Below are 23,912 nucleotides of genomic sequence, written 5' to 3' on the forward strand. Positions count from 1 at the left end.
TGAGCCGTTCTGAAACACTCTTTCTGTAGAAAATGCAAGTGGAGATTCGGAGCGCTAAGAGGGTAATAGTGGATAAATTAATGTCTCCAAATATAAACTACACAGAATCATTCTGTGAAACTTCTTTCTGTTCTGTGCATTCAGCTAACAGAGTTAAACCATACTTTTGATTGAGCAGATCTGAACACTCTTTCTGTAGAAAATTCAACTGGACATTTGGAGCGCTAAGAGAGTAGTAGTGGAAAAAGGAATATATTCAAATATAAACTACACAGAAGCATTCTGTGAAACTTCTTTCTGATCTGAGCATTCAGCTAACAGAGTTAAACCATACTTTTGATTGAGCAGTTTTGAAACACTCTGTCTGTAGAAAATGCAACTGGACATTCGTAGCGCTAATTGGGTAATAGTGGAAAAAAGAATATGTTCAAATATAAACTACACAGAAGCATTGTATGAAACATCTTTCTGTTCTGTGCATTCAACTAACAGAGTTGAACCTTACTTTTGATTGAGCCTTTCTGAAACACTCTTTCTGTAGAAACTGCAATTGGACATTCTGAGCGCTAAGAGGCCTCTATTGGGAAAAATAATATCTTCAAATAAAAACTACACAGAAGCATTGTGTGAAACTTATTTCTGATATGTTCATTAAGCTAACAGAGTTAAAACATACTTTTGATTGCGCAGTTCTGAACACTCTTTCTGTAGAAAATGCAAGTGGACATTCGGAGCGCTAACAGGGTAATAGTGGAAAAAGGAATATATTCAAATATAAACTACACAGTAGCATTCTGTGAAAATTCTTTCTGTTCTGTGCATTCAACTAACAGAGTTGAACCTTACTTTTGATTGAGCCGTTCTGAAACACTCTTTCTGTAGAAACTGCAATTGGACATGCTAAGCGCTAAGAGGCCTACATTGGGAAAAAGAATATCTTCAAATCAAAACTACACAGATGCATTCTGTGAAACTTATTTCTGATCTGTAAATTCAGTTAACAGAGATAAAACATATTTTTGATTGAGCAGTTATGAAACACTCTTTTTGTAGAAAATGCAAGTGGAGATTCGGAGCGCTAAGAGGGTAATAGTGGAAAAAGGAATGTCTTCAAATATAAACTACACAGAATTATTCGGTGAAACTTCTTTCTGATCTGTGCATTCAGCTAACAGAGTTAAACCATACTTTTGATTGAGCAGATCTGAACACTATTTCTATAGAAAATGCAACTGGACATTTGGAGCGCTAAGAGCGTAGTAGTGGAAAAAGGAATATATTCAAATATAAACTACACAGAAGCATTCTGTGAAACTTCTTTCTGATCTGAGCATTCAGCTAACAGAGTTAAACCATAATTTTGATTGAGCAGTTTTGAAACACTCTGTCTGTAGAAAATGCAACTGGACATTCGTAGCGCTAAGTGGGTAATAGTGGAAAAAATAATATGTTCAAAGAGAAACTACACAGAAGCATTTTATGAAACTTCTTTCTGTTCTGTGCATTCAACTAACAGAGTTGAACCTTACTTTTGATTGAGCCTTTCTGAAACACTCTTTCTGTAGAAACTGCAATTGGACATTCTGAGCGCTAAGAGGCCTATATTGGGAAAAAAAATCTCTTCAAATAAAAACTACACAGAAGCATTGTGTGAAACTTATTTCTGATCTGTAAATTCTGTTAACAGAGATAAAACATATTTTTGATTGAGCAGTTATGAAACACTCTTTTTGTAGAAAATGCAAGTGGAGATTCGGAGCGCTAAGATGGTAATAGAGGAAAAAGGAATGTCTTCAAATATAAACTACACAGAATCATTCGGTGAAACTTCTTTCTGATCTGTGCATTCAGCTAACAGAGTTAAACCATACTTTTGATTGAGCAGATCTGAACACTCTTTCTGTAGAAAATGAAACTGCACATTTGGAGCGCTAAGAGCGTAGTAGTGGAAAAAGTAATATATTCAAATATAAACTACACAGAAGCATTCTGTGAAACTTCTTTCTGATCTGAGCATTCAGCTAACAGAGTTAAACCATACTTTTGATTGAGCAGTTTTGAAACACTCTGTCTGTAGAAAATGCAACTGGACATTCGTAGCGCTAAGTGGGTAATAGTGGAAAAAAAATATGTTCAAATATAAACTACACAGAAGCATTGTATGAAACTTCTTTCTGTTCTGTGCATTCAACTAACAGAGTTGAACCGTACTTTTGATTGAGCCGTTCTGAAACACTCTTTCTGTAGAAACGGCAATTGGACATTCTGAGCGCTAGGAGGCCTATATTGGGAAAAAGAATGTCTACAAATAAAAACTACACAGAAGAATTGTGTGAAACTTCTTTCTGTTCTGTTTGTGCAACTAAAAGAGTTGAACCTTAGTTTTGATTGAGCCGTTCTGAAACACTCTTTCTGTAGAAAATGCAAGTGGAGATTCGGAGCGCTAAGAGGGTAATAGTGGATAAATTAATGTCTCCAAATATAAACTACACAGAATCATTCTGTGAAACTTCTTTCTGATCTGTGCATTCAGCTAACAGAGTTAAACCATACTTTTGATTGAGCAGATCTGAACACTCTTTCTGTAGAAAATTCAACTGGACATTTGGAGCGCTAAGAGAGTAGTAGTGGAAAAAGGAATATATTCAAATATAAGCTACACAGAAGCATTCTGTGAAACTTCTTTCTGATCTGAGCATTCAGCTAACAGAGTTAAACCATACTTTTGATTGAGCAGTTTTGAAACACTCTGTCTGTAGAAAATGCAACTGGACATTCGTAGCGCTAATTGGGTAATAGTGGAAAAAAGAATATGTTCAAATATAAACTACACAGAAGCATTGTATGAAACTTCTTTCTGTTCTGTGCATTCAACTAACAGAGTTGAACCTTACTTTTGATTGAGCCTTTCTGAAACACTCTTTCTGTAGAAACTGCAATTGGACATTCTGAGCGCTAAGAGGCCTCTATTGGGAAAAATAATATCTTCAAATAAAAACTACACAGAAGCATTGTGTGAAACTTATTTCTGATATGTTCATTAAGCTAACAGAGTTAAAACATACTTTTGATTGCGCAGTTCTGAACACTCTTTCTGTAGAAAATGCAAGTGGACATTCGGAGCGCTAACAGGGTAATAGTGGAAAAAGGAATATATTCAAATATAAACTACACAGTAGCATTCTGTGAAAATTCTTTCTGTTCTGTGCATTCAACTAACAGAGTTGAACCTTACTTTTGATTGAGCCGTTCTGAAACACTCTTTCTGTAGAAACTGCAATTGGACATGCTAAGCGCTAAGAGGCCTACATTGGGAAAAAGAATATCTTCAAATCAAAACTACACAGATGCATTCTGTGAAACTTATTTCTTATCTGTAAATTCAGTTAACAGAGATAAAACATATTTTTGATTGAGCAGTTATGAAACACTCTTTTTGTAGAAAATGCAAGTGGAGATTCGGAGCGCTAAGAGGTTAATAGTGGAAAAAGGAATGTCTTCAAATATAAACTACACAGAATTATTCGGTGAAACTTCTTTCTGATCTGTGCATTCAGCTAACAGAGTTAAACCATACTTTTGATTGAGCAGATCTGAACACTATTTCTATAGAAAATGCAACTGGACATTTGGAGCGCTAAGAGCGTAGTAGTGGAAAAAGGAATATATTCAAATATAAACTACACAGAAGCATTCTGTGAAACTTCTTTCTGATCTGAGCATTCAGCTAACAGAGTTAAACCATAATTTTGATTGAGCAGTTTTGAAACACTCTGTCTGTAGAAAATGCAACTGGACATTCGTAGCGCTAAGTGGGTAATAGTGGAAAAAATAATATGTTCAAAGAGAAACTACACAGAAGCATTTTATGAAACTTCTTTCTGTTCTGTGCATTCAACTAACAGAGTTGAACCTTACTTTTGATTGAGCCTTTCTGAAACACTCTTTCTGTAGAAACTGCAATTGGACATTCTGAGCGCTAAGAGGCCTATATTGGGAAAAAAAATCTCTTCAAATAAAAACTACACAGAAGCATTGTGTGAAACTTATTTCTGATCTGTAAATTCAGTTAACAGAGATAAAACATATTTTTGATTGAGCAGTTATGAAACACTCTTTTTGTAGAAAATGCAAGTGGAGATTCGGAGCGCTAAGATGGTAATAGAGGAAAAAGGAATGTCTTCAAATATAAACTACACAGAATCATTCGGTGAAACTTCTTTCTGATCTGTGCATTCAGCTAACAGAGTTAAACCATACTTTTGATTGAGCAGATCTGAACACTCTTTCTGTAGAAAATGAAACTGCACATTTGGAGCGCTAAGAGCGTAGTAGTGGAAAAAGTAATATATTCAAATATAAACTACACAGAAGCATTCTGTGAAACTTCTTTCTGATCTGAGCATTCAGCTAACAGAGTTAAACCATACTTTTGATTGAGCAGTTTTGAAACACTCTGTCTGTAGAAAATGCAACTGGACATTCGTAGCGCTAAGTGGGTAATAGTGGAAAAAAAATATGTTCAAATATAAACTACACAGAAGCATTGTATGAAACTTCTTTCTGTTCTGTGCATTCAACTAACAGAGTTGAACCTTACTTTTGATTGAGCCGTTCTGAAACACTCTTTCTGTAGAAACGGCAATTGGACATTCTGAGCGCTAGGAGGCCTATATTGGGAAAAAGAATGTCTACAAATAAAAACTACACAGAAGAATTGTGTGAAACTTCTTTCTGTTCTGTTTGTGCAACTAAAAGAGTTGAACCTTAGTTTTGATTGAGCCGTTCTGAAACACTCTTTCTGTAGAAAATGCAAGTGGAGATTCGGAGCGCTAAGAGGGTAATAGTGGATAAATTAATGTCTCCAAATATAAACTACACAGAATCATTCTGTGAAACTTCTTTCTGATCTGTGCATTCAGCTAACAGAGTTAAACCATACTTTTGATTGAGCAGATCTGAACACTCTTTCTGTAGAAAATTCAACTGGACATTTGGAGCGCTAAGAGAGTAGTAGTGGAAAAAGGAATATATTCAAATATAAGCTACACAGAAGCATTCTGTGAAACTTCTTTCTGATCTGAGCATTCAGCTAACAGAGTTAAACCATACTTTTGATTGAGCAGTTTTGAAACACTCTGTCTGTAGAAAATGCAACTGGACATTCGTAGCGCTAATTGGGTAATAGTGGAAAAAAGAATATGTTCAAATATAAACTACACAGAAGCATTGTATGAAACTTCTTTCTGTTCTGTGCATTCAACTAACAGAGTTGAACCTTACTTTTGATTGAGCCTTTCTGAAACACTCTTTCTGTAGAAACTGCAATTGGACATTCTGAGCGCTAAGAGGCCTCTATTGGGAAAAATAATATCTTCAAATAAAAACTACACAGAAGCATTGTGTGAAACTTATTTCTGATATGTTCATTAAGCTAACAGAGTTAAAACATACTTTTGATTGCGCAGTTCTGAACACTCTTTCTGTAGAAAATGCAAGTGGACATTCGGAGCGCTAACAGGGTAATAGTGGAAAAAGGAATATATTCAAATATAAACTACACAGTAGCATTCTGTGAAAATTCTTTCTGTTCTGTGCATTCAACTAACAGAGTTGAACCTTACTTTTGATTGAGCCGTTCTGAAACACTCTTTCTGTAGAAACTGCAATTGGACATGCTAAGCGCTAAGAGGCCTACATTGGGAAAAAGAATATCTTCAAATCAAAACTACACAGATGCATTCTGTGAAACTTATTTCTGATCTGTAAATTCAGTTAACAGAGATAAAACATATTTTTGATTGAGCAGTTATGAAACACTCTTTTTGTAGAAAATGCAAGTGGAGATTCGGAGCGCTAAGAGGGTAATAGTGGAAAAATGAATGTCTTCAAATATAAACTACACAGAATCATTCGGTGAAACTTCTTTCTGATCTGTGCATTCAGCTAACAGAGTTAAACCATACTTTTGATTGAGCAGATCTGAACACTATTTCTATAGAAAATGCAACTGGACATTTGGAGCGCTAAGAGCGTAGTAGTGGAAAAAGGAATATATTCAAATATAAACTACACAGAAGCACTCTGTGAAACTTCTTTCTGATCTGAGCATTCAGCTAACAGAGTTAAACCATAATTTTGATTGAGCAGTTTTGAAACACTCTGTCTGTAGAAAATGCAACTGGACATTCGTAGCGCTAAGTGGGTAATAGTGGAAAAAATAATATGTTCAAAGAGAAACTACACAGAAGCATTTTATGAAACTTCTTTCTGTTCTGTGCATTCAACTAACAGAGTTGAACCTTACTTTTGATTGAGCCTTTCTGAAACACTCTTTCTCTAGAAACTGCAATTGGACATTCTGAGCGCTAAGAGGCCTATATTGGGAAAAAAAATCTCTTCAAATAAAAACTACACAGAAGCATTGTGTGAAACTTATTTCTGATCTGTAAATTCAGTTAACAGAGATAAAACATATTTTTGATTGAGCAGTTATGAAACACTCTTTTTGTAGAAAATGCAAGTGGAGATTCGGAGCGCTAAGATGGTAATAGAGGAAAAAGGAATGTCTTCAAATATAAACTACACAGAATCATTCGGTGAAACTTCTTTCTGATCTGTGCATTCAGCTAACAGAGTTAAACCATACTTTTGATTGAGCAGATCTGAACACTCTTTCTGTAGAAAATGAAACTGCACATTTGGAGCGCTAAGAGCGTAGTAGTGGAAAAAGCAATATATTCAAATATAAACTACACAGAAGCATTCTGTGAAACTTCTTTCTGATCTGAGCATTCAGCTAACAGATTTAAACCATACTTTTGATTGAGCAGTTTTGAAACACTCTGTCTGTAGAAAATGCAACTGGACATTCGTAGCGCTAAGTGGGTAATAGTGGAAAAAAGAATATGTTCAAATATAAACTACACAGAAGCATTGTATGAAACTCCTTTCTGTTCTGTGCATTCAACTAACAGAGTTGAACCTTACTTTTGATTGAGCCTTTCTGAAACACTCTTTCTGTAGAAACTGCAATTGGACATTCTGAGCGCTAAGAGGCCTCTATTGGGAAAAATAATATCTTCAAATAAAAACTACACAGAAGCATTGTGTGAAACTTATTTCTGATATGTTCATTAAGCTAACAGAGTTAAACCATACTTTTGATTGCGCAGTTCTGAACACTCTTTCTGTAGAAAATGCAAGTGGACATTCGGCGCGCTAAGAAGGTAATAGTGGAAAAAGGAATATATTCAAATATAAACTACACAGTAGCATTCTTTGAAAATTCTTTCTGTTCTGTGCATTCAACTAACAGAGTTGAACCTTACTTTTGATTGAGCCTTTCTGAAACACTCTTTCTGTAGAAACTGCAATTGGACATGCTAAGCGCTAAGAGGCCTACATTGGGAAAAAGAATATCTTCAAATAAAAACTACACAGATGCATTCTGTGAAACTTATTTCTGATCTGTAAATTCAGTTAACAGAGATAAAACATATTTTTGATTGAGCAGTTATGAAACACTCTTTTTGTAGAAAATGCAAGTGGAGATTCGGAGCGCTAAGAGGGTAATAGTGGAAAAAGGAATGTCTTCAAATATAAACTACACAGAATCATTCGGTGAAACTTCTTTCTGATCTGTGCATTCAGCTAACAGAGTTAAACCATACTTTTGATTGAGCAGATCTGAACACTCTTTCTGTAGAAAATGCAACTGGACATTTGGAGCGCTAAGAGCGTAGTAGTAGAAAAAGGAATATATTCAAATATAAACTACACAGAAGCATTCTGTGAAACTTCTTTCTGATCTGAGCATTCAGCTAACAGAGTTAAACCATACTTTGGATTGAGCAGTTTTGAAACACTCTGTCTGTAGAAAATGCAACTGGACATTCGTAGCGCTAAGTGGGTAATAGTGGAAAAAAGAATATGTTCAAATATAAACTACACAGAAGCATTGTATGAAACTTCTTTCTGTTCTGTGCATTCAACTAACAGAGTTGAACCTTACTTTTGATTGAGCCGTTCTGAAACACTCTTTCTGTAGAAACTGCAATTGGACATTCTGAGCGCTAAGAGGCCTATATTGGGAAAAAGAATGTCTACAAATAAAAACTACACAGAAGAATTGTGTGAAACTTCTTTCTGTTCTGTTTGTTCAACTAAAAGAGTTGAACATTAGTTTTGATTGAGCCGTTCTGAAACACTGTTTCTGTAGAAAATGCAAGTGGAGATTCGGAGCGCTAAGAGGGTAATAGTGGAAAAAGGAATGTCTCCAAATATAAACTACACAGAATCATTCTGTGAAACTTCTTTCTGATCTGTGCATTCAGCTAACAGAGTTAAACCATACTTTTGATTGAGCAGATCTGAACACTCTTTCTGTAGAAAATGCAACTGGACATTTGGAGCGCTAAGAGAGTAGTAGTGGAAAAAGGAATATATTCAAATATAAACTACACAGAAGCATTCTGTGAAACTTCTTTCTGATCTGAGCATTCAGCTAACAGAGTTAAACCATACTTTTGATTGAGCAGTTTTCAAACACTCTGTCTGTAGAAAATGCAACTGGACATTCGTAGCGCTAAGTGGGTAATAGTGGAAAAAAGAATATGTTCAAATATAAACTACACAGAAGCATTGTATGAAACTTCTTTCTGTTCTGTGCCTTCAACTAACAGAGTTGAACCTTACTTTTGATTGAGCCTTTCTGAAACACTCTTTCTGTAGAAACTGCAATTGGACATTCTGAGCGCTAAGAGTCGTATATTGGGAAAAATAATATCTTCAAATAAAAACTACACAGAAGCATTGTGTGAAACTTATTTCTGATATGTTCATTAAGCTAACAGAGTTAAACCATACTTTTGATTGCGCAGTCCTGAACACTCTTTCTGTAGAAAATGCAAGTGGACATTCGGAGCGCTAAGAGGGTAATAGTGGAAAAAGGAATATATTCAAATATAAACTACACAGTAGCATTGTGTGAAAATTCTTTCTGTTCTGTGCATTCAACTAACAGAGTTGAACCTTACTTTTGATTGAGCCGTTCTGAAACACTCTTTCTGTAGAAACTGCAAATGGACATGCTAAGCGCTAAGAGGCCTACATTGGGAAAAAGAATATCTTCAAATAAAAACTACACATATGCATTCTGTGAAACTTATTTCTGATCTGTAAATTCAGTTAACAGAGATAAAACATATTTTTGATTGAGCAGTTATGAAACACTCTTTTTGTAGAAAATGCAAGTGGAGATTCGGAGCGCTAAGAGGGTAATAGTGGAAAAAGGAATGTCTTCAAATATAAACTACACAGAATCATTCGGTGAAACTTCTTTCTGCTCTGTGCATTCAGCTAACAGAGTTAAACCATACTTTTGATTGAGCAGATCTGAACACTCTTTCTGTAGAAAATGCAACTGGACATTTGGAGCGCTAAGAGCGTAGTAGTGGAAAAAGGAATATATTCAAATATAAACTACACAGAAGCATTGTATGAAACTTCTTTCTGTTCTGTGCATTCAACTAACAGAGTTGAACCTTACTTTTGATTGAGCCGTTCTGAAACACTCTTTCTGTAGAAACGGCAATTGGACATTCTGAGCGCTAGGAGGCCTATATTGGGATAAAGAATGTCTACAAATAAAAACTACACAGAAGAATTGTGTGAAACTTCTTTCTGTTCTCTTTGTTCAACTAAAAGAGTTGAACCTTAGTTTTGATTGAGCCGTTCTGAAACACTCTTTCTGTAGAAAATGCAAGTGGAGATTCGGAGCGCTAAGAGGGTAATAGTGGATAAAGGAATGTCTCCAAATATAAACTACACAGAATCATTCTGTGAAACTTCTTTCTGATCTGTGCATTCAGCTTACAGAGTTAAACCATACTTTTGATTGAGCAGATCTGAACACTCTTTCTGTAGAAAATGCAACTGGACATTTGGAGCGCTAAGAGAGTAGTAGTGGAAAAAGGAATATATTCAAATATAAACTACACAGAAGCATTCTGTGAAACTTCTTTCTGATCTGAGCATTCAGCTAACAGAGTTAAACCATACTTTTGATTGAGCAGTTTTGAAACACTCTGTCTGTAGAAAATGCAACTGGACATTCGTAGCGCTAATTGGGTAATAGTGGAAAAAAGAATATGTTCAAATATAAACTACACAGAAGCATTGTATGAAACTTCTTTCTGTTCTGTGCATTCAACTAACAGAGTTGAACCTTACTTTTGATTGAGCCTTTCTGAAACACTCTTTCTGTAGAAACTGCAATTGGACATTCTGAGCGCTAAGAGGCCTCTATTGGGAAAAATAATATCTTCAAATAAAAACTACACAGAAGCATTGTGTGAAACTTATTTCTGATATGTTCATTAAGCTAACAGAGTTAAACCATACTTTTCATTGCGCAGTTCTGAACACTCTTTCTGTAGAAAATGCAAGTGGACATTCGGAGCGCTAAGAAGGTAATAGTGGAAAAAGGAATATATTCAAATATAAACTACACAGTAGCATTCTGTGAAAATACTTTCTGTTCTGTGCATTCAACTAACAGAGTTGAACCTTACTTTTGATTGAGCCGTTCTGAAACACTCTTTTTGTAGAAACTGCAATTGGACATGCTAAGCGCTAAGAGGCCTACATTGGGAAAAACAATATCTTCAAATGAAAACTACACAGATGCATTCTGTGAAACTTATTTCTGATCTGTAAATTCAGTTAACAGAGATAAAACATATTTTTGATTGAGCAGTTATGAAACACTCTTTTTGTAGAAAATGCAAGTGGAGATTCGGAGCGCTAAGTGGGTAATAGTGGAAAAGGAATGTCTTCAAATATAAACTACACAGAATCATTCGGTGAAACTTCTTTCTGATCTGTGCATTCAGCTAACAGAGTTAAACCATACTTTTGATTGAGCAGATCTGAACACTCTTTCTGTAGAAAATGCAACTGGACATTTGGAGCACTAAGAGCGTAGTAGTGGAAAAAGTAATATATTCAAATATAAACTACACAGAAGCATTCTGTGAAACTTCTTTCTGATCTGAGCATTCAGCTAACAGAGTTAAACCATACTTTTGATTGAGCAGTTTTGAAACACTCTGTCTGTAGAAAATGCAACTGGACATTCGTAGCGTTAAGTGGGTAATAGTGGAAAAAAGAATATGTTCAAATATAAACTACACAGAAGCATTGTATGAAACTTCTTTCTGTTCTGTGCATTCAACTAACAGAGTTGAACCTTACATTTGATTGAGCCTTTCTGAAACACTCTTTCTGTAGAAACTGCAATTGGACATTCTGAGCGCTAAGAGGCCTCTATTGGGAAAAATAATGTCTTCAAATAAAAACTACACAGAAGCATTGTGTGAAACTTATTTCTGATATGTTCATTAAGCTAACAGAGTTAAACCATACTTTTGATTGCGCAGTTCTGAACACTCTTTCTGTAGAAAATGCAAGTGGACATTCGGAGCGCTAACAGGGTAATAGTGGAAAAAGGAATATATTCAAATATAAACTACACAGTAGCATTCTGTGAAAATTCTTTCTGATCTGTGCATTCAACTAACAGAGTTGAACCTTACTTTTGATTGAGCCGTTCTGAAACACTCTTTCTGTAGAAACTGCAATTGGACATGCTAAGCGCTAAGAGGCCTACTTTGGGAAAAAGAATATCTTCCAATAAAAATCACACAGATGCATTCTGTGAAACTTATTTCTGATCTGTAAATTCAGTTAACAGAGATAAAACATATTTTTGATTGAGCAGTTATGAAACACTCTTTTTGTAGAAAATGCAAGTGGAGATTCGGAGCTCTAAGAGGGTAATAGTGGAAAAAGGAATGTCTTCAAATATAAACTACACGGAATCATTCGGTGAAACTTCTTTCTGATCTGTGCATTCAGCTAACAGAGTTAAACCATACTTTTGATTGAGCAGATCTGAACAATCTTTCTGTAGAAAATGCAACTGGACATTTGGAGCGCTAAGAGCGTAGTAGTGGAAAAAGGAATATATTCAAATATAAACTACACAGAAGCATTCTGTGAAACTTCTTTCTGATCTGAGCATTCAGCTAACAGAGTTAAACCATACTTTTTATTGAGCAGTTTTGAAACACTCTGTCTGTAGAAAATGCAACTGGACATTCGTAGCGCTAAGTGGGTAATGGTGGAAAAAAGAATATGTTCAAATATAAACTACACAGAAGCATTGTATGAAACTTCTTTCTGTTCTGTGCATTCAACTAACAGAGTTGAACCTTACTTTTGATTGAGCCGTTCTGAAACACTATTTCTGTAGAAACTGCAATTGGACATTCTGAGCGCTAAGAGGCCTATATTGGGAAAAAGAATGTCTACATATAAAAACTACACAGAAGAATTGTGTGAAACTTCTTTCTGTTCTGTTTGTTCAACTAAAAGAGTTGAACCTTAGTTTTGAATGAGCCGTTCTGATACACTCTTTCTGTAGAAAATGCAAGTGGAGATTCGGAGCACTAAGAGGGTAATAGTGGAAAAAGGAATGTCTCCAAATATAAACTACACAGAATCATTCTGTGAAACTTCTTTCTGATCTGTGCATTCAGCTAACAGAGTTAAACCATACTTTTGATTGAGCAGATCTGAACACTCTTTCTGTAGAAAATGCAACTGGACATTTGGAGCGCTAAGAGAGTAGTAGTGGAAAAGGAATATATTCAAATATAAACTACACAGAAGCATTCTGTGAAACTTCTTTCTGATCTGAGCATTCAGCTAACAGAGTTAAACCATACCTTTGATTGAGCAGTTTTGAAACACTCTGTCTGTAGAAAATGCAACTGGACATTCGTAGCGCTAAGTGGGTAATAGTGGAAAAAAGAATATGTTCAAATATAAACTACACAGAAGCATTGTATGAAACTTCTTTCTGTTCTGTGCATTCAACTAACATAGTTGAACCTTACTTTTGATTGAGCCTTTCTGAAACACTCTTTCTGTAGAAACTGCAATTTGACATTCTGAGCGCTAAGAGGCCTCTGTTGGGAAAAATAATATCTTCAAATAAAAACTACACAGAAGCATTGTGTGAAACTTATTTCTGATATGTTCATTAAGCTAACAGAGTTAAACCATACTTTTGATTGCGCAGTTTTGAACACTCTTTCTGTAGAAAATGCAAGTGGACATTCGGAGCGCTAAGAGGGTAATAGTGGAAAAAGGAATATATTCAAATATAAACTACACAGTAGCATTCTGTGAAAATTCTTTCTGTTCTGTGCATTCAACTAACAGAGTTGAACCTTACTTTTGATTGAGCCGTTCTGAAACACTCTTTCTGTAGAAACTGCAATTGGACATGCTAAGCGCTAAGAGGCCTACATTGGGAAAAAGAATATCTTCAAATAAAAACTACACAGATGCATTCTGTGAAACTTATTTCTGATCTGTAAATTCAGTTAACAGAGATAAAACATATTTTTGATTGAGCAGTTATGAAACACACTTTTTGTAGAAAATGCAAGTGGGGATTCGGAGCGCTAAGAGGGTAATAGTGGAAAAAGGAATGTCTTCAAATATAAACTACACAGAATCATTCGGTGAAACTTCTTTCTGATCTGTGCATTCAGCTAACAGAGTTAAACCATACTTTTGATTGAGCAGATCTGAACACTCTTTCTGTAGAAAATGCAACTGGACATTTGGAGCGCTAAGAGCGTAGTAGTGGAAAAAGAAATATATTCATATATAAACTACACAGAAGCATTCTGTGAAACTTCTTTCTGATCTGAGCATTCAGCTAACAGAGTTAAACCATACTTTTGATTGAGCAGTTTTGAAACACTCTGTCTGTAGAAAATGCAACTGGACATTCGTAGCGCTAAGTGGGTAATAGTGGAAAAAAGAATATGTTCAAATATAAACTACACAGAAGCATTGTATGAAACTTCTTTCTGTTCTGTGCATTCAACTAACAGAGTTGAACCTTACTTTTGATTGAGCCTTTCTGAAACACTCTTTCTGTAGAAACTGCAATTGGACATTCTGAGCGCTAAGAGGACTCTATTGGGAAAAATAATATCTTCAAATAAAAACTACACAGAAGCATTGTGTGAAACTTATTTCTGATATGTTCATTAAGCTAACAGAGTTAAACCATACTTTTGATTGCGCAGTTTTGAACACTCTTTCTGTAGAAAATGCAAGTGGACTTTCGGAGCGCTAAGAGGGTAATAGTGGAAAAAGGAATATATTCAAATATAAACTACACAGTAGCATTCTGTGAAAATTCTTTCTGTTCTGTGCATTCAACTAACAGAGTTGAAACTTACTTTTGATTGAGCCGTTCTGAAACACTCTTTCTGTAGAAACTGCAATTGGACATGCTAAGCGCTAAGAGGCCTACATTGGGAAAAAGAATATCTTCAAATAAAAACTACACAGATGCATTCTGTGAAACTTATTTCTGATCTGTAAATTCAGTTAACAGAGATAAAACATATTTTTGATTGAGCAGTTATGAAACACTCTTTTTGTAGAAAATGCAAGTGGAGATTCGGAACGCTAAGAGGGTAATAGTGGAAAAAGGAATGTCTTCAAATATAAACTACACAGAATCATTCGGTGAAACTTCTTTCTGATCTGTGCATTCAGCTAACAGAGTTAAACCATACTTTTGATTGAGCAGATCTGAACACTCTTTCTGTAGAAAATGCAACTGGACATTTGGAGCGCTAAGAGCGTAGTAGTGGAAAAATTAATACATTCAAATATAAACTACACAGAAGCATTCTGTGAAACTTCTTTCTGATCTGAGCATTCAGCTAACAGAGTTAAACCATATTTTTGATTGAGCAGTTTTGAAACACTCTGTCTGTAGAAAATGCAACTGGACATTCGTAGCGCTAAGTGGGTAATAGTGGAAAAAAGAATATGTTCAAATATAAACTACACAGAAGCATTGTATGAAACTTCTTTCTGTTCTGTGCATTCAACTAACAGAGTTGAACCTTACTTTTGATTGAGCCGTTCTGAAACACTCTTTCTGTAGAAACTGCAATTGGACATTCTGAGCGCTAAGAGGCCTATATTTTGAAAAAGAATGTCTACAAATAAAAACTACACAGAAGAATTGTGTGAAACTTCTTTCTGTTCTGTTTGTTCAACTAAAAGGTTTGAACCTTAGTTTTGATTGAGCCGTTCTGAAACAGTCTTTCTGTAGAAAATGCAAGTGGAGATTCGGAGCGCTAAGAGGGTAATAGTGGAAAAAGGAATGTCTTCAAATATAAACTACACAGAATCATTCTGTGAAACTTCTTTCTGATCTGTGCATTCAGCTAACAGAGTTAAACCATACTTTTGATTGAGCAGATCTGAACTCTCTTTCTGTAGAAAATGCAACTGGACATTTGGAGCGCTAAGAGAGTAGTAGTGGAAAAAGGAATATATTCAAATATAAACTACACAGAAGCATTCTGTGAAACTTCTTTCTGATCTGAGCATTCAGCTAACAGAGTTAAACCATACTTTTGATTGAGCAGTTTTGAAACACTCTGTCTGTAGAAAATGCAACTGGACATTCGTAGCGCTAAGTGGGTAATAGTGGAAAAAAGAATATGTTCAAATATAAACTACACAGAAGCATTGTATGAAACTTCTTTCTGTTCTGTGCATTCAACTAACAGAGTTGAAACTTACTTTTGATTGAGCCTTTCTGAAACACTCTTTCTGTAGAAACTGCAATTGGACATTCTGAGCGCTAAGAGACCTCTATTGGGAAAAATAATATCTTCAAATAAAAACTACACAGAAGCATTGTGTGAAACTTATTTCTGATATGTTCATTAAGCTAACAGAGTTAAACCATGCTTTAGATTGCGCAGTTCTGAACACTCTGTCTGTAGAAAATGCAAGTGGACCTTCGGAGCGCTAAGAGGGTAATAGTGGAAAAAGGAATATATTCAAATATAAACTACACAGTAGCATTCTGTGAAAATTCTTTCTGTTCTGTGCATTCAACTAACAGAGTTGAACCTTACTTTTGATTGAGCCGTTCTGAAACACTCTTTCTGTAGAAACTGCAATTGGACATGCTAAGCGCTAAGAGGCCTACATTGGGAAAAAGAATATCTTCAAATAAAAACTACACAGATGCATTCTGTGAAACTTATTTCTGATCTGTAAATTCAGTTAACAGAGATAAAACATATTTTTGATTGAGCAGTTATGAAATACTCTTTTTGTAGAAAATGCAAGTGGAGATTCGGAGCGCTAAGAGGGTAATAGTGGAAAAAGGAATGTCTTCAAATATAAACTACACAGAATCATTCGGTGAAACTTCTTTCTGATCTGTGCATTCAGCTAACAGAGTTAAACCATACTTTTGATTGAGCAGATCTGAACACTCTTTCTGTAGAAAACGCAACTGGACATTTGGAGCGCTAAGAGCGTAGTAGTGGAAAAAGGAATATATTCAAATATAAACTACACAGAAGCATTCTGTGAAACTTCTTTCTGATCTGAGCATTCAGCTAACAGAGTTAAACCATACTTTTTATTGAGCAGTTTTGAAACACTCTGTCTGTAGAAAATGCAACTGGACATTCGTAGCGCTATGTGGGTAATAGTGGAAAAAAGAATATGTTCAAATATAAACTAAACAGAAGCATTGAATGAAACTTCTTTCTGTTCTGTGCATTCAACTAACAGAGTTGAACCTTATTTTGATTGAGCCGTTCTGAAACACTCTTTCTGTAGAAACAGCAATTGGACATTCTGAGCGCTAAGAGGCCTATATTGGGAAAAAGAATGTCTACAAATAAAAACTACACAGAAGAATTGTGTGAAACTTCTTTCTGTTCTGTTTGTTCAACTAAAAGAGTTGAACCTTAGTTTTGATTGAGCCGTTCTGAAACACTCTTTCTGTAGAAAATGCAAGTGGAGATTCGGAGCGCTAAGAGGGTAATAGTGGAAAAAGGAATGTCTCCAAATATAAACTACACAGAATCAATCTGTGAAACTTCTTTCTGATCTGTGCATTCAGCTAACAGAGTTAAACCATACTTTTGATTGAGCAGATCTGAACACTCTTTCTGTAGAAAATGCAAATGGACATTTGGAGCGCTAAGAGAGTAGTAGTGGAAAAAGGAATATATTCAAATATAAACTACACAGAAGCATTCTGTGAAACTTCTTTCTGATCTGAGCATTCAGCTAACAGAGTTAAACCATACTTTTGATTGAGCAGTTTTGAAACACTCTGTCTTTAGAAAATGCAACTGGACATTCGTAGCACTAAGTGGGTAATAGTGGAAAAAAGAATATGTTCAAATATAAACTACACAGAAGCATTGTATGAAACTTCTTTCTGTCTGTGCATTCAACTAACAGAGTTGCACCTTACTTTTGATTGAGCCTTTCTGAAACACTCTTTCTGTAGAAACTGCAATTGGACATTCTGAGCGCTAAGAGGCCTCTATTGGGAAAAATAATATCTTCAAATAAAAACTACACAGAAGCATTGTGTGAAACTTATTTCTGATATGTTCATTAAGCTAACAGAGTTAAACCATAATTTTGATTGCGCCGTTCTGAACACTCTTTCTGTAGAAAATGCAAGTGGACATTCGGAGCGCTAAGAGGTTAATAGTGGAAAAAGGAATATATTCAAATATAAACTACACAGTAGCATTCTGTGAAAATTCTTTCTGTTCTGTGCATTCAACTAACAGAGTTGAACCTTACTTTTGATTGAGCCGTTCTGAAACACTCTTTCTGTAGAAACTGCAATTGGACATGCTAAGCGCTAAGAGGCCTACATTGGGAAAAAGAATATCTTCAAATAAAAACTACACAGATGCATTCTGTGAAACTTATTTCTGATCTGTAAATTCAGTTAACAGAGATAAAACATATTTTTGATTGAGCAGTTATGAAACACTCTTTTTGTAGAAAATGCAAGTGGAGATTCGGAGCGCTAAGAGGGTAATAGTGGAAAAAGGAATGTCTTCAAATATAAACTACACAGAATCATTCTGTGAAACTTCTTTCTGATCTGTGCATTCAGCTAACAGAGTTAAACCATACTTTTGATTGAGCAGATCTGAACACTCTTTCTGTAGAAAATGCAACTGGACATTTGGAGCGCTAAGAGCGTAGTAGTGGAAAAAGGAATATATTCAAATATAAACTACACAGAAGCATTCTGTGAAACTTCTTTCTGATCTGAGCATTCAGCTAACAGAGTTAAACCATATTTTTGATTGAGCAGTTTTGAAACACTCTGTCTGTAGAAAATGCAACTGGACATTCGTAGCGCTAAGTGGGTAATAGTGGAAAAAAGAATATGTTCAAATATAAACTACACAGAAGCATTGTATGAAACTTCTTTCTGTTCTGTGCATTCAACTAACAGAGTTGAACCTTACTTTTGATTGAGCCGTTCTGAAACACTCTTTCTGTAGAAACTGCAATTGGACATTCTGAGCGCTAAGAGGCCTATATTGGGAAAAAGAATGTCTACAAATAAAAACTACACAGAAGAATTGTGTGAAACTTCTTTCTGTTCTGTTTGTTCAACTAAAAGGGTTGAACCTTAGTTTTGATTGAGCCGTTCTGAAACAGTCTTTCTGTAGAAAATGCAAGTGGAGATTCGGAGCGCTAAGAGGGTAATAGTGGAAAAAGGAATGTCTCCAAATATAAACTACACAGAATCATTCTGTGAAACTTCTTTCTGATCTGTGCATTCAGCTAACAGAGTTAAACCATACTTTTGATTGAGCAGATCTGAACTCTCTTTCTGTAGAAAATGCAACTGGACATTTGGAGCGCTAAGAGAGTAGTAGTGGAAAAAGGAATATATTCAAATATAAACTACACAGAAGCATTCTGTGAAACTTCTTTCTGATCTGAGCATTCAGCTAACAGAGTTAAACCATACTTTTGATTGAGTAGTTTTGAAACACTCTGTCTGTAGAAAATGCAACTGGACATTCGTAGCGCTAAGTGGGTAATAGTGGAAAAATAATATGTTCAAATATAAACTACACAGAAGCATTGTATGAAACTTCTTTCTGTTCTGTGCATTCAACTAACAGAGTTGAACCTTACTTTTGATTGAGCCTTTCTGAAACACTCTTTCTGTAGAAACTGCAATTGGACATTCTGAGCGCTAAGAGGCCTCTATTGGGAAAAATAATATCTTCAAATAAAAACTACACAGAAGCATTGTGTGAAACTTATTTCTGATATGTTCATTAAGCTAACAGAGTTAAACCATACTTTTGATTGCGCAGTTCTGAACACTCTTTCTGTAGAAAATGCAAGTGGACATTCGGAGCGCTAAGAGGGTAATAGTGGAAAAAGGAATATATTCAAATATATACTACACAGTAGCATTCTGTGAAAATTCTTTCTGTTCTGTGCATTCAACTAACAGAGTTGAACCTTACTTTTGATTGAGCCGTTCTGAAACACTCTTTCTGTAGAAACTGCAATTGGACATGCTAAGCGCTAAGAGGCCTACATTGGGAAAAAGAATATCTTCAAATAAAAACTACACAGATGCATTCTGTGAAACTTATTTCTGATCTGTAAATTCAGTTAACAGAGATAAAACATATTTTTGATTGAGCAGTTATGAAACACTCTTTTTGTAGTAAATGCAAGTGGAGATTCGGAGCGCTAAGAGGGTAATAGTGGAAAAAGGAATGTCTTCAAATATAAACTACACAGAATCATTCGGTGAAACTTCTTTCTGATCTGTGCATTCAGCTAACAGAGTTAAACCATACTTTTGATTGAGCAGATCTGAACACTCTTTCTGTAGAAAATGCAACTGGACATTTGGAGCGCTAAGAGCGTAGTAGTGGAAAAAGGAATATATTCAAATATAAACTACACAGAAGCATTCTGTGAACCTTCTTTCTGATCTGAGCATTCAGCTAACAGAGTTAAACCATACTTTTGATTGAGCAGTTTTGAAACACTCTGTCTGTAGAAAATGCAACTGGACATTCGTAGCGCTAAGTGGGTAATAGTGGAAAAAAGAATATGTTCAAATATAAACTACACAGAAGCATTGATTGAAACTCCTTTCTGTTCTGTGCATTTAACTAACAGAGTTGAACCTTACTTTTGATTGAGCCGTTCTGAAACACTCTTTCTGTAGAAACTGCAATTGGACATTCTGAGCGCTAAGAGGCCTATATTGGGAAAAAGAATGTCTACAAATAAAAACTACACAGAAGAATTGTGTGAAACTTCTTTCTGTTCTGTTTGTTCAACTAAAAGAGTTGAACCTTAGTTTTGATTGAGCCGTTCTGAAACACTCTTTCTGTAGAAAATGCAAGTGGAGATTCGGAGCACTAAGAGGGTAATAGTGGAAAAAGGAATGTCTCCAAATATAAACTACACAGAATCATTCTGTGAAACTTCTTTCTGATCTGTGCATTCAGCTAACAAAGTTAAACCATACTTTTGGTTGAGCAGATCTGAACACTCTTTCTGTAGAAAATGCAACTGGACATTTGGAGCGCTAAGAGAGTAGTAGTGGAAAAAGGAATATAATCAAATATAAACTACACAGAAGCATTCTGTGAAACTTCTTTCTGATCTGAGCATTCAGCTAACAGAGTTAAACCATACATTTGATTGAGCAGTTTTGAAACACTCTGTCTGTAGAAAATGCAACTGGACATTCGTAGCACTAAGTGGGTAATAGTGGAAAAAAGAATATGTTCAAATATAAACTACACAGAAGCATTGTTTGAAACTTCTTTCTGTTCTGTGCATTCAACTAACAGAGTTGAACCTTACTTTTGATTGAGCCGTTCTGAAACACTCTTTCTGTAGAAACGGCAATTGGACTTTCTAAGCGCTAAGAGGCCTACATTGTTAAAAAGAATATCTTCAAATAAAAACTACACCGAAGCATTCTGTGAAACATATTTCTGATATGTGCATTCAGTTAACAGAGCTAAACCATACTTTTGATTGAGCAGTTATGAAACACTCTTTGTGTAGAAAATATAAGTGGACCTTCGGAGCGCTAAGATTGTAATAGGGGAAAAAGGATTATCTCCAAATAAAAACCACACAGAAGCATTCTCTGAAACTCCTTTCTGTTCTCTGAATTCAACTAACAGATTTGAGCCTTACTTTTGAAGGAACAGTTCTGAAACACTCTTTGTGTAGAAACTGCCAGTGGACATTCGGAGCGCTAAGTGGGTAATAGTCAATAAAGGAATATCTTCAACTAAATACTACACAGAAGCATTCTGTGAAACTACTTGCTGTTCTGTGCATTCAACTAAAAGAGGTGAACCTTACTTTTTATTGAGCCGTTCTGAAACACTCTTTCTATAGAAACTGCAATTGGACATTCTGAGCGCTAAGAGGCCTATATTGGTAAAAAGAATATTTTCATATAAACACTACACAGAAGCATTCTGTGAAACTTCTTTCTGATCTGTGCATTCAGCTAACAGGGTTAAAGCATACTTCTGATAGAGCAGTTCTGAAACAGTCTTTCTGTAGAAAATGCTACTGGACATTTGGAGCGCTAAGAGGTTAGTAGTGGAAAAAGAAATACATTCAAATATAAACTACACAGAAGAATTGTATGAAACTCCTTTCTCTTCTGTGCATTTAACTAACAAAGTTGAACATTATTTTTGATTGAGCCGTTCTGAAACACTCTTTCTTTAGAAAATGCAAGTGGATATTCGCAGCGCTAAGACGGTAATACTGGAAAAGGAATATATTCAAATATAAACTACACAGAAGCATTCTGTGAAACTTATTTCTGTTCTGTGCATTCAACTAACTGAGTTGAACCTTACTTTTGATGGAGGCGTTCTGAAAAGCTCTTTCTGTAGAAACTGCAATTGGACATTCTGAGCGCTAAGAGGCCTATATTTTGAAAAAGAATATCTTCAAATAAAAACTACACAGAAGCATTCTGTGAAACTTATTTCGGATATGTGCATTCAACTAATAGAGTAAAACCATACTTTTGATTGAGCCGTTCTGAACACTCTTTCTGTAGAAAAGGCAAGTGGACATTCTGAGCGCTAAGAGGGTAATACTAGAAAAAGTAATATCTTCAAATATAAACTACACAGAATCATTCTGTGAAACTTCTTTCTGATCTGTGCATTCAGCTAACAGAATTAAACCATACTTTTCATTGAGCAGTTCTGAACACTCTTTCTGTAGAAAATGCAACTAGACATTTGGAGCGATAAGAGGGTAGTAGTGGAAAAAGGAATATATTCAAATATAAACTACATGGAAGCATTCTGTGAAACTTCTTTCTGATCTGAGCATTCAGCTAACAGAGTTAAACCATACTTTTGATTGCGCAGTTTTGAAACACTCTGTCTGTAGAAAATGCAACTGGACATTCGGAGCGCTAAGTGGGTAATAGTGGAAAAAGGAATATGTTCAAATATAAACTACACAGAAGCATTGTATGAAACACCTTTCTGTTCTGTACATTCAACTAACAGAGTTGAACCTTAGTTTGGATTGAGCCATTCTGAAACACTCTTTCTGTAGAAAATGCAAGTGGACATTCGGAGCGCTAAGTTAGTAATAGTGGAAAAAGGAATATCTCCAAATAAAAACTACACAGAAGCATTCTCTGAAACTCCTTTTTGTTCTCTGCATTCAACTAACAGAGCCGAGCCTTACTTTTGGAGGAGCAGTTCTGAAACACTCTTTGTGTAGAAACTGCCAGTGGAAATTCAGAGCGCTAAGAGTGTAATAGTCGAAAAAGGAATATCTTCAACTAAATACTACACAGAAGCATTCTGTGAAACTTCTTTCTTTTCTGTGCATTCAACTAAAATAGTTGAACCTTAGTTTTGATTGAGCCGTTCTGAAACACTCTTTCTGTAGAAAATGAAAGTGGAGATTCGGAGCGCTAAGAGGGTAATAGTGGAAAAAGGATTATCTTCAAATATAAACTACACAGAATCATTCTGTGAAACTTCTTTCTGATATGTGCATTCAGCTAACAGAGTTAAAACATACTTTTGATAGTGCAGTTCTGAACACTCTTTCTGTAGAAAATGCAACTGGACATTTGGAGCGCTAAGAGGGTAGTATTGGAAAAAGGAATATATTCAAATATAAGCTACACAGAAGCATTCTGTGAAACTTCTTTCTGATCTGAGCATTCCGCTAACAGTGTTAAACCATACTTTTGATTGAGGAGATTTGAAACACTCTGACTGTAGAAAATGCAACTGGACATTCTGAGCGCTAAGTGGGTAATAATGGAAAAAGGAATATGTTCAAATATAAACAACACAGAAGCATTGTATGAAACTTCTTTCTGTTCTGTGCATTCAACTAACAGAGTTGAACCTTACTTTTGATTGAGCCGTTCTGAAACACTCTTTCTGTAGAAACTGCAATTGGACATTCTCAGCTCTAAGAGGCCTATATTGGGAATAATAATATCTTCAAATAATAACTACACAGCAGAATTGTGTGAAACTTATTTCTGATATGTGCATTCAGCTAACAGAGTTAAACCATACTTTTGATTGCGCAGTTCTGAACACTCTTTCTGTAGAAAATGCAAGGGGACATTCGGAGCGCTAATACGGTAATAGGGGAAAAAGGAATATATTCAATTATAAACTACACAGAAGCATTCTGTGAAACTTCTTTCTGTTCTGTGCATTCAACTAACTGAGTTGAACCTTACTTTTGATGGAGCCGTTGTGAAACACTCTTTCTGTAGAAACTGCAATTGGACATTCTGACCGCTAAAAGGCCTATATTGGGAAAAAGAATATCTACAAATAAAAACTACACAGAAGCATTCTGTGAAACTTCTTTCGGATCTGTGCATTCAACTAACAGAGTAAAACCATACTTTTGATTGAGCCGTTCTGAACACTCTT

The sequence above is a fragment of the Symphalangus syndactylus genome, chromosome 4 (assembly GCF_028878055.3).
Source record: "Symphalangus syndactylus isolate Jambi chromosome 4, NHGRI_mSymSyn1-v2.1_pri, whole genome shotgun sequence".
NCBI classification, from domain to species: domain Eukaryota; kingdom Metazoa; phylum Chordata; class Mammalia; order Primates; family Hylobatidae; genus Symphalangus; species Symphalangus syndactylus.